The 11,567-nt window shown below is 43.7% G+C and overlaps 1 long non-coding RNA gene across 1 annotated transcript in view; it reads right to left on the bottom strand.

Moving 5' to 3' along the window:
* The window catches only part of LOC309543840, a 36,071-nt gene that overhangs the window by 6,350 nt on the left and 18,154 nt on the right, over nucleotides 1–11,567 (bottom strand). The window contains exon 2 of the long non-coding RNA XR_014224817.1: nucleotides 5,670–5,731. This is a non-coding gene — a long non-coding RNA (uncharacterized lncRNA). The remainder of the gene's footprint in view (nucleotides 1–5,669; nucleotides 5,732–11,567) is intronic.

Genomic DNA, 11,567 nt, shown 5'->3' with positions numbered 1-11,567 from the left:
AGCCAATAAATATTGTGTAATATTGATACTGCCGATGCCAAATCCGCTGGGCTTCATCATTAATCTTGCAAGCACAGTCATTAAGCAGTGTATTAAATAAAAAAAAGAGCTAAATATCCTGCGACGTTACATATACATTTGTTCTGTGTGAATGCAAAATCAAATGTCGCTAGGATATTGTATATCCAATTCAAATGTTCTTCAGAAAAGAAAGAATCTGAAAAATACTGCGTTAGTACCACTAGATGGAGCTGATGCTCATAGTAAATAGATGTTTACATCCTATGAACATCAGTTCATATTTAGTGACCATAATGTAGTATTTTCCTGATTCATTCTATTCATTCAGTATGACTGAATAACATCTGACCTGGAGAGGGAATAACAAGCCTAGAGTCTAGGAAAAGTCGAGGGGTGCCAGCTCCAATATTCACTCATCCTGCACTGATTTGAAACATGATGAAGGGAAAGCCGGACTCCCAGCCCACCTAAGGTACCATTTACATACATGTGAATTTGGTGCGTTTTGAACCGCATCTGATTGGCATGACGCGAACCGGCAGCCTTCTCTATGCAGCGGAAGTGCGAATTGAGAGAGTCCTGTGCGTTTTGTATGAGTATATGAAACCACATTAGACATTTCTTTGGGAGTGGGGTGAAACGCGTCGGTGTGGTGGCCTGTGTAGGAGGAGAGGCTGTTTCACACACTCGTACTTTAGTCAGGCTGGGAGTGCGGCTTTCCCTTCATCATGTTTCAATCACTGCTGGAGAGAGAATAGTTTAGTAGTTTGATTTTGCCAGCCAACGAATGTACATGAAGGTTAGCAGGACGAATAGCTCTGTAATAAAAATGTTTCTAAATACACCCGAACTGTGTTGGGGGTGCCAGAGAGATGTTTAATTGCATCATAGTATCTGCCTGCCCAGAGTGCAGAATGAAATTTAAACCTGATTACCCCCAACCCCGCCCTATAGATTTAGCGCCGGTTCACATTGCAGCGACGCTACTTCGGGTGGCGACCTCCGAGGTCGCGGTGCGAGCAGCGCGCCACGACCTCGGAGCGGCCGCCACGGACTTCATAACATTGAAGTCTATGGCGGTCGCCTCCTGGTCGCCCCAAAGAAGCCCCGGACCCTTTTTCTAGGTCGGAGCGACTTGTGTCGCTCCTATTAGAACGGGTCCGCATCTTCCCTATGGGAGGCGACCTGAGGCGACCAGGTCGCCTCACAGGTAGGTCGCCCTAGTGTGAACCGGCACTTAAAGGGATAATATACTGTTTATTTTGTTTGTTTTTTTGCAATTTTTTTATTTGTTTTTTGTTTGCTTTTTTTTTTTTTTGTTCTTTTTTGTATTTTTTTTTGTTGTTTTGTTTTTTATGTTTGTTTTTTTTGTTGTTTTGTTTTTTTGTTTGTTTTGTTTTATTGTTTGCTTTTTATGTTTTTTTTTTTCTTTTTTGTTTTGTTTTTTGTTTGGTTTTTTTTTTGCTTTTTTGTGTTTTTCATTTTTTATTTTTTTAATTAATTACTTGCCGACCGCCCGCCGCAAATATACCGCGGCAGGCCGGCTCGGTTGCGTGAACCAACGTACCTATATGTCGGTTCGCAGGAGCACTCCTGGGAGCTCGCGCCCCCATTAGGCAGTGGAAAAGCCGATCAACAGGGCGGGTGGCCGTGATTGCCGCCGGGCACCCGCGATCGCTCCCCATGGAGAGAGAACGACGGTCTGCTGTTGTAAACACAGCAGACCGTTGTTCTCTCAGGAATCAATGCAGAGCTCCTGTGTTCCTCTTATTTAGGATCACAGGTCTCTGTGTTTGATTCCACAAGCCCATCCCCCTCACAGTTAGAAAGCACCTTCCAGGCATACACTTAACCCTTTGATCACCCCTGGGTTAACCCCTTCCCTGCCAGTGTCATTAGTACAGTGACAGTGCATATTTTTAGCACTGATTACTATAGTAATGTTACTGGTCCACCCAAAAGTGTCAAAAATGTCAGTTAGGGGTCCGATCTGTCCGTCGCAATGTCGCAGTCCTGCTAAAAATTGCAGATCGCCAACATTTTTAGTTTAAAAAATAAAATAAAAATGGCAAATCTTTCCCCTAGTTTGTAGACGCGATAACTTTTGCGCAAACCAATCAAAATACGTTTATTGGGATATGTAGCGGAATACAAATTGGCCTAAAATGATGAAAAAATTAGATTTTTACATTTTTTTTTTATTGGGAATGTTATAAAGCGGAATGTGAAAAATATTGTTTTTTTTTTTCAGAGCTGTCGCTCTTTTTTTGTTTATAGCGCAAAAAATAAAAATCGCACAGGTGATCAAATACCACCAAAAGAAAGCTCTGTTTGTGGGGGGAAAAAAATACATAAATTTTGTTTGGGTTCAGTGTTGCACGACCACGCAATTGTCAAAGTAACTCAGTGCAGAATCGCAAAATATGGCCTGATCATTAAGGTGGGTAAAACCTTCCGGTCCAGAAGTGGTTAATGGTATGCAAGAATACCGTGTATCCGCACACTTTCCCATAATCGCTTGTTGCCAGTGATTCAGCGCTGCGGTGGAGTCGCATGACTATCCTGCAGGAGGATAAAGCTGCTGAGCCCCCATGGCTGCATTCCTTCCCATAATCCTCCTGTTATATATAGAGTCACAATCAGGCATGGCTCTGGGACGGCTCTGAGCTCGGATTCGGTCAGCTTCACTGCTAAGCCGCTTCTCTACAAAGTATGATTTATATTAAGATCTACTCTGCCAGTGACTTCCCCCCCAGTATGAGATCCTCATGAATTGCCCCCTACAGAGAAAGGCAGGGCGAGGGGGCGGGTTTTGGCTGTGCAGCCCTTAGATGATTGGCCATCCATAAATATGATTCATATGAAACTGCTAATTTGTTGCAGACGTATGTGATTATAAAAATAAACAAATGGGGGGGAAATGGATATTTGGATTTTATGTGACTTACAACAGTTCAGAAGAATCTGACTCTAATGTACCCCCCCCCCCCCTCCCCCTCCCACAGTCACACACTATTATTATTATTATACATTTATATAGCTCTGACATATTCCGCAGTGCTGTACAGAGATCACTGAGCCAATCACATCAGACTCTGTACCAGAGGAGCTTACACTCTAATGTCCCCCCACAGTCACACACTATTATTATACCTTTATATAGCTGTGACATATACTGCAGTGCTGTACAGAGAACATTCAGCCAGTCACATCAGTCTCTGTACCAGAGGAGCTTACACTCTAATATCCCCCCCCCCAGAGGAGCTTACACTCTAATATCCTCCCACAGTCACACACTATTATTATTATACATTTATATAGCTCTGACATATACCGCAGTGCTGTACAGAGATCACTGAGTCAGTCACATCAGTCTCTGTACCAGAGGAGCTTACACTCTAATGTCCCCTCCCCCACAGTCACATCAGTCTCTGTATCAGAGGAGCTTACACTCTAATGTCCCCTCCCCCACAGTCACACACTATTATTATACATTTATATAGCTCTGACATATACCGCAGGGCTGTACAGAGATCACTGAGCCAGTCGCATCAGTCTCTGTACCAGAGGAGCTTACACTCTAATGTCCCCTCCCCCACAGTCACATCAGTCTCTGTACCAGAGGAGCTTGCACTCTAATGTCCCCCCACAGTCACACACTATTATTATTATTATACATTTATATAGCTCTGACATATACTGCAGTGCTGTACAGAGATCACTGAGCCAGTCGCATCAGTCTCTGTACCAGAGGAGCTTACACTCTAATGTCCCCTCCCCCACAGTCACATCAGTCTCTGTACCAGAGGAGCTTGCACTCTAATGTCCCCCCACAGTCACACACTATTATTATTATTATACATTTATATAGCTCTGACATATACTGCAGTGCTGTACAGAGATCACTGAGCCAGTCACATCAGTCTCTGCACCAGAGGAGCTTACACTCTAATATCCCCTCCCCCCACAGTCACATCAGTCTCTGTACCAGAGGAGCTTACACTCTAATGTCCCCTCCCCCACAGTCACACACTATTATTATTATACATTTATATAGCTCTGACATATACCGCAGTGCTGTACAGAGATCACTGAGCCATTCACATCAGTCTCTGCACCAGAGGAGCTTACACTCTAATGTCCCTTCCCCCCACAGTCACATCAGTCTCTGTACCAGAGGAGCTTACACTCTAATGTCCCCTCCCCCCACAGTTACATCAGTCTCTGTACCAGAGGAGCTTACACTCTAATGTCCCCCTCCCCCCCCACAGTCACATCAGTCTCTGTACCAAAGGAGCTTACACTCTAATGCCCCCTCCCCCACAGTCACATCAGTCTCTGTACCAGAGGAGCTTACACTCTAATGTCCCCTCCCCCCACAGTTACATCAGTCTCTGTACCAGAGGAGCTTACACTCTAATGTCCCCTCCCCCCACAGTTACATCAGTCTCTGTACCAGAGGAGCTTACACTCTAATGTCCCCTCCCTCACAGTCACACACTATTATTATTATACATTTATATAGCTCTGACATATACCACAGTGCTGTACAGAGATCACTGAGCCAGTCACATCAGTCTCTGTACCAGAGGAGCTTACACTCTAATTCCCCCCCCCCCCCCCCCCACAGTCACATCAGTCTCTGTACCAGAGGAGCTTACACTCTAATTCCCCCCCCCCCCCCCACAGTCACATCAGTCTCTGTACCAGAGGAGCTTACACTCTAATGTCCCCCCACAGTCACACACTATTATTATTATTATACATTTATATAGCTCTGACATATACAGCAGTGCTGTACAGAGATCACTGAGCCAGTCACATCAGTCTCTGCACCAGAGCAGCTTACACTCTAATGTCCCCTCCCCCACAGTCACATCAGTGTCTGTACCAGAGGAGCTTACACTCTAATGCCCCCTCCCCCACAGTCACATCAGTCTCTGTACCAGAGGAGCTTACACTCTAATGTCCCCTCCCCCCACAGTTACATCAGTCTCTGTACCAGAGGAGCTTACACTCTAATGTCCCCTCCCCCCACAGTTACATCAGTCTCTGTACCAGAGGAGCTTACACTCTAATGTCCCCTCCCCCACAGTCACACACTATTATTATTATACATTTATATAGCTCTGACATATACCACAGTGCTGTACAGAGATCACTGAGCCAGTCACATCAGTCTCTGTACCAGAGGAGCTTACACTCTAATTCCCCCCCCCCCACAGTCACATCAGTCTCTGTACCAGAGGAGCTTACACTCTAATTCCCCCCCCCCCCCCACAGTCACATCAGTCTCTGTACCAGAGGAGCTTACACTCTAATGTCCCCCCACAGTCACACACTATTATTATTATTATACATTTATATAGCTCTGACATATACAGCAGTGCTGTACAGAGATCACTGAGCCAGTCACATCAGTCTCTGCACCAGAGCAGCTTACACTCTAATGTCCCCTCCCCCACAGTCACACACTATTATTATTATACATTTATATAGCTCTGACATATACAGCAGTGCTGTACAGAGATCACTGAGCCAGTCACATCAGTCTCTGTACCAGAGGAGCTTACACTCTAATGTCCCCTCCCCCACAGTCACATCAGTGTCTGTACCAGAGGAGCTTACACTCTAATGTTCATACATACCAAAGGCTGTTGTGCCCACGATAGAGCAGTAGAGGAGGAAAAGCGCGGTCTCCATGGCTGGGCTGTGGAATGATAACAGAGAGGTCAGTGACTGGGGAGTGATATCACTGCGGCTTCGTCTGAACATTGATGGACACGAGGTCTGGACAGGCTCTTGAAGTTTCTGTTGCAACATTAAAAAAAAATCTTTCAGTCTCTCTGGTGTGTCTGAAAAGTCATATTAAAGGGCGTCTGCAGCCGAACGTCCAATCCAAACACACAGAGGGCAGATATTTCACCTTCCAAATACTTGATCTCCCACCCTTCCAGTATGTTGCATAAGGAGGGTGACAACGCCTTCCAGATGCTGCCACTCTGCAGATGCCATCGCGCTGCATTTTATTTCCTTGTGGTGGATGTGATAACACCGGTGTCCCCACCTGAACTTATTACTTTTCTATCACACTCCCCTAAATACCATCCCTACTATCACTTTACACAGCAGCCAGGCCAACTGCAATGCTAAAGGTTCTCTGGAAGTTACAATCAGTACTGCAAAGATAAACTTTTAAACTTTCTCTGAGAAAGTTTTTTTTTTTTTTTTTGTGCCTTTACTTCCTGTTTGGGAGACACAACAGGAAGTGGGAAGAAATCCTCCTAGTTGTCATAACAGGTGTCCCCATTAGAAGATTTGCCTTCACTTCCTGCACCGATGGCAACTGTAACATTTTGTATTTCCTATCACTTTCGTTCCTGGTGACAAAGATCACTATGAGGGTGACTCTCCCCAACAGAATAAAAAAAACATACATTTTACACTCGAATACTGTTTCTTACCCCTATTGCACCCTTAGCCTTGCAGTAAGGGACACAGATATCATTAACAACCTAGAAAGAGTACCTGTCATGTGCTGGAGTTGGATATCCCATCCATCAGGAAAGAAGTGTTGGTTGGATTTGATGGCTTAGCACCGTGGTCTCTAAACTGCGGCCCGAGGGCCAAGTGAGGCCCTTTGCTTGCTTTTATCCAGCCCTTCGAGTGCTAATTTATTCACTAACATTAATAAAGGGCACAATTCCTCCCAATGGTGCCAACAACATCAATGATGAGGCACTGTTCCTCCCACTGACACCAATGATGGGGCACTATTCCTCCGAATTACCCCAACAATGGGACTCAGTGACATCAGTGATGGGGCACAGTTCCTCCCAATGAAACCAACAATGGGGCAGAAATGACAAAAATGATGGGACACTATTCCTCCAACTGACACCAATGATGGGACACTATTCCTCTCACTGACACCAATGATGGGGCACTATTCCTCCCACTGACACCAATGATGGGGCACTATTCCTCTCACTGACACCAACAATGAGGCACAATTCCTCCCAATGACACCAACAATGAGGCACAATTCCTCCCAATGACACCAACAATGAGGCACTATTCCTCCCAATGACACCAACAATGAGGCACTATTCCTCCCAATGACACCAACAATGAGGCACAATTCCTCCCGATGACACCAATGATGGGGCACAATTCCTCCCACTAACACCAACAATGGGGCACAATTCCTCCCAATGAAACCAATGATGGGGCACAATTCCTCCCACTAACACCAACAATGGGGCACAATTGCTCCCAATGACACCAATGATGGGGCACAATTCCTCCCAATGACACCCAGCAATGGGGCACAATTCCTCCCAATGACACCAATGATGGGGCACAATTCCTCCCGATGACACCAATGATGGGGCACAATTCCTCCCACTAACACCAACAATGGGGCACAATTCCTCCCGATGACACCAATGATGGGGCACAATTCCTCCCACTAACACCAACAATGGGGCACAATTCCTCCCAATGACACCAACAATGAGGCACAATTCCTCCCAATGACACCAACAATGAGGCACTATTCCTCCCAATGACACCAACAATGAGGCACTATTCCTCCCAATGACACCAACAATGAGGCACTATTCCTTCCAATGACACCAACAATGAGGCACAATTCCTCCCACTAACACCAACAATGGGGCACTATTCCTCCCAATGACACCAATGATGGGGCACTATTCCTCCCAATAACACCAACAATGAGGCACAATTCCTCCCAATGACACCAATAGTGAGGCACAATTCCTAACAATAACATCAATGAGGCACAATTCCTCCCAATGACACCAACGACATCAACGATGAGTCACAGCTCCTCCGAATTACCCCAACAATGGGACTCGATGACATCAGTGATGGGGCACAATTCCTCTCAATGATACCAATAATGGGGCCCAATGACACCAATGATAGGGCACCGATCCTCCCAATGACACTCCCACCCGCCAGGAGGCCTCATATGTGCGTACGGCCAATGTGAAGAGGTTAACCCAGGAAAGTCTGCACCGCAGTTCCGAAATGCACGCTTTACATAAGGTTACGGTGCAGCTTTATGCGCTTGAGTGGATCACGTTCGGTGGCTGTACTGGTTGCCGATAGTAACATGAGGTCACATTTTTGTTGCAACATGTGCAGCCCTGTGTAGGTGTCCTCATGGCATTGGGGGGGGGGGGGGGGGCAAGGGTCAGTAAAACTGCAGCTCAAACGTTTTTCTTTTTACAACAGCAGCATCCACCTCCCCCCTCCCCCCTCATGCATATTGGGCGTTATAAAAACACCAGTAGCTTTGTAATCAGTTTTTCAGCATTTTTGCATTGGCGTTTTTCAGCGTTTTTCAGTGTTTTTTAACTAAAAATCACCTCTCTGCTGTTTTAGTAACTCCCACTTTCCCAGAATGCAATGCTTGCAAGAACTGCATCGCATGAGTGTTCACTCCCACGTGATAAGATTTAGGTGCAAGGAAAAGGGGGCCTACAACATTTTGGTGCAAATGGGATGCAATTTGAGGCATACAAAATATATGGCTGAAATCGCATCGCACAGACATCACATGTGATGAGCACAGGAATGCGGTGCGTTTTTGGTGCAAATCACATGCGTTGTTCAGCATGCACCCAGTGTGATCCCAGGATATGTTCATCAATGACTCCTCGAAACACAACCCAGGCTTTGTTCCATGCACAGATCTGGAACGCAGAAATTGTGGTGTGAACCTCCCTGAACGCGCTGCGGGGAGCACTCGTAGAACGCGGCTTTCCAGCTCTGTGTTCTGGTGTGGAACAAGGTTACAAAAAAAAAAGAAAGAGAAATGTTTTCAGCTTTGGATACATTTTAACATCTAAGTTTGTTTTTTGTTACAATGTGGATATTATTTATAGTAGCAATGTTCTATTTATAGATACAAAATATTGACAAACATCAGGAAGTATTATGAAGGGAATGTTTCCAGCTCATAGACTGAGGGAAGGCATCCAATCATATCTATCTATCTATCTATCTATCTATCTATCTATCTATCTATCTATCTATCTATCTATCCCATAATATCTATCTATCTATCTATCTATCTATCTATCTATCTATCTATCTATCCCATAATATCTATCTATCTATCTATCTATCTATCTATCTATCTATCTATCTATCTATCTATCTATCTATCTATCTATCTATCTATCTATCCCATAATATCTGTCTGTCTGTCTGTCTGTCTATCTATCTATCTATCGTCCAATATATAATCTATCTATCTATCTATCTATCTATCTATCTATCTATCTATCTATCTATCGTCCAATATATAATCTATCTATCTATCTATCTATCTATCTATCTATCTATCTATCTATCGTCCAATATATAATCTATCTATCTATCTATCTATCTATCTGTCTGTCTGTCTGTCTGTCTATCTATCTATCTATCTATCTATCTATCTATCTATCTATCTATCTATCTATCTATCTATCTATCTATCTATCGTCCAATATATAATCTATCTATCTATCTATCTATCTATCTATCTATCTATCTATCTATCTATCTATCTATCTATCGTCCAATATATAATCTATCTATCTATCTATCTGTCTGTCTGTCTGTCTGTCTGTCTGTCTGTCTGTCGATCTATCTATCTATCTATCTATCTATCTATCTATCTATCTATCTATCTATCTATCTATCTATCTATCTATCTATCTATCTATCTATCTATCTATCTATCTATCTATCCCATAATATCTATCTATCTATCTATCTATCTATCTATCTATCTATCGTCCAATATATAATCTATCTATCTATCTATCTATCTATCTATCTATCTATCTATCTATCTATCTATCGTCCAATATATAATCTATCTATCTATCTATCTATCTATCTATCTATCTATCTATCTATCTATCTATCTATCTATCTATCTATCTATCGTCCAATATATAATCTATCTATCTATCTATCTATCTATCTATCTATCTATCTATCTATCTATCTATCCATAATATCTATCTATCGTTCAATATATAATTATCTATCGATTTATCCATCTATCTACCTATCTATCGTCCAATATCTATCTATCTATCTATCTATCTATCTATCTATCTATCTATCGTCCAATATATAATCTATCTATCTATCTATCTATCTATCTATCTATCTATCTATCTATCTATCTATCTATCTATCTATCTATCTATCTATCTATCGTCCAATATATAATTATCTATCTATCTATCTAATCTCTCTCTCTCTCTCTCATATATCTGTAGATATTTATTTTATTGAGCCCCATGTGAGCAGTGCCCCCCCTATGTTGGGCAGATTGCGGTCTCAGACATGTAAGGGTAAATGATGTTGTGCCAGCACCCTGGCGGTATCAGAGCGTACCAGGAGGGGTGTGCGCTCAGGATTAATGTCCCCCCAGGCTGGGCTATTTACAGCATTGTACGATGACATGAGTCGGGTATACAGCGTAAATAAGCGTCCCCTCCCCCCGGAGAAGGCTTATCACAGGCGACGCCCTCTTAGTGTACGCCGTACACCTCGGTAATATAAATATGGCGGCTGCCATTACTTATTACCGCTCGGTTCTTGCGGGAATTATCGCCGACTCGATGGAAAGTTCCTATATATACATTGGGGGAGATTTACTGAACTGGAGCACTCAGAAGCTGATTGGCTGCCATGTACAGCTGCACCAGAATCAAACTTTAGCTTGTTGGATAAGAAAATCCTGGAAGCTGATTGGTTACTGTGCAGAATTGCAGCAGATTCTGCACTCTCCAGTTTTAGTAAATCAACCCCAAAGTGTGTCATTGTGTCTCCGCTAACTGCGGGGTACACACTGCTGACACCGATCGATATGGTGTCACCTAAAGTGGACCTGTATATTTTTCCTAAGTGCAGCATGCGCTGCAATGTGTCAGTGTGACACTTCACAGGGATCACAGCAACCCCCCTCCCCCGACAATGACTTCATCTGCTTTTCTCTCCATAAGGATGGGGCCATATTTGTTCAGGCATCGTTTGAGGGGGGGGGGGGGGGGGATCTACTTAATGGACTGGGATTGCAGCTCTGGGATTGCACCTTCATGTAAATCCTGGTGCTTGTGTAGTGTACACAACGCACTTTACCATCAGACCAGTTATATTACACCGCAGCCTCTGCACCCGTCATTTCTTTGTGATAACATCGGCTTTTTATTTAATGTTCAGTAAACATCTATTGCTTTTATTACACATAGATCCCTTGCACTGGTTCCTCTTTGTTTTACCTCAGCTGTGTTCACAAATGTCTGACACAGATCAGCCCCTGCTGCTTGTGACTTGCTGCATAGTTACAACATTACATTGTGATCACTGGGGAGAGGAGACTGAGGAAATGTCTGCAGCAAGTCACAAGATGAGAGGCTGATCTGTGTCAGACATTTCCTCAGTCAGTTTTAGGTGCTACTGCTAACCACTAAGCCACTAGACCAGTGATGGCGAATCTTGGCACCCCA

This window comes from Pelophylax lessonae (genome assembly GCF_965119305.1).
Source record: "Pelophylax lessonae genome assembly, contig: HAP1_SCAFFOLD_410, whole genome shotgun sequence".
NCBI classification, from domain to species: Eukaryota; Metazoa; Chordata; class Amphibia; order Anura; family Ranidae; genus Pelophylax; species Pelophylax lessonae.
Note: the sequence above shows the minus strand (reverse complement) of the source record. Positions and strands in the feature narration are given on the sequence as shown.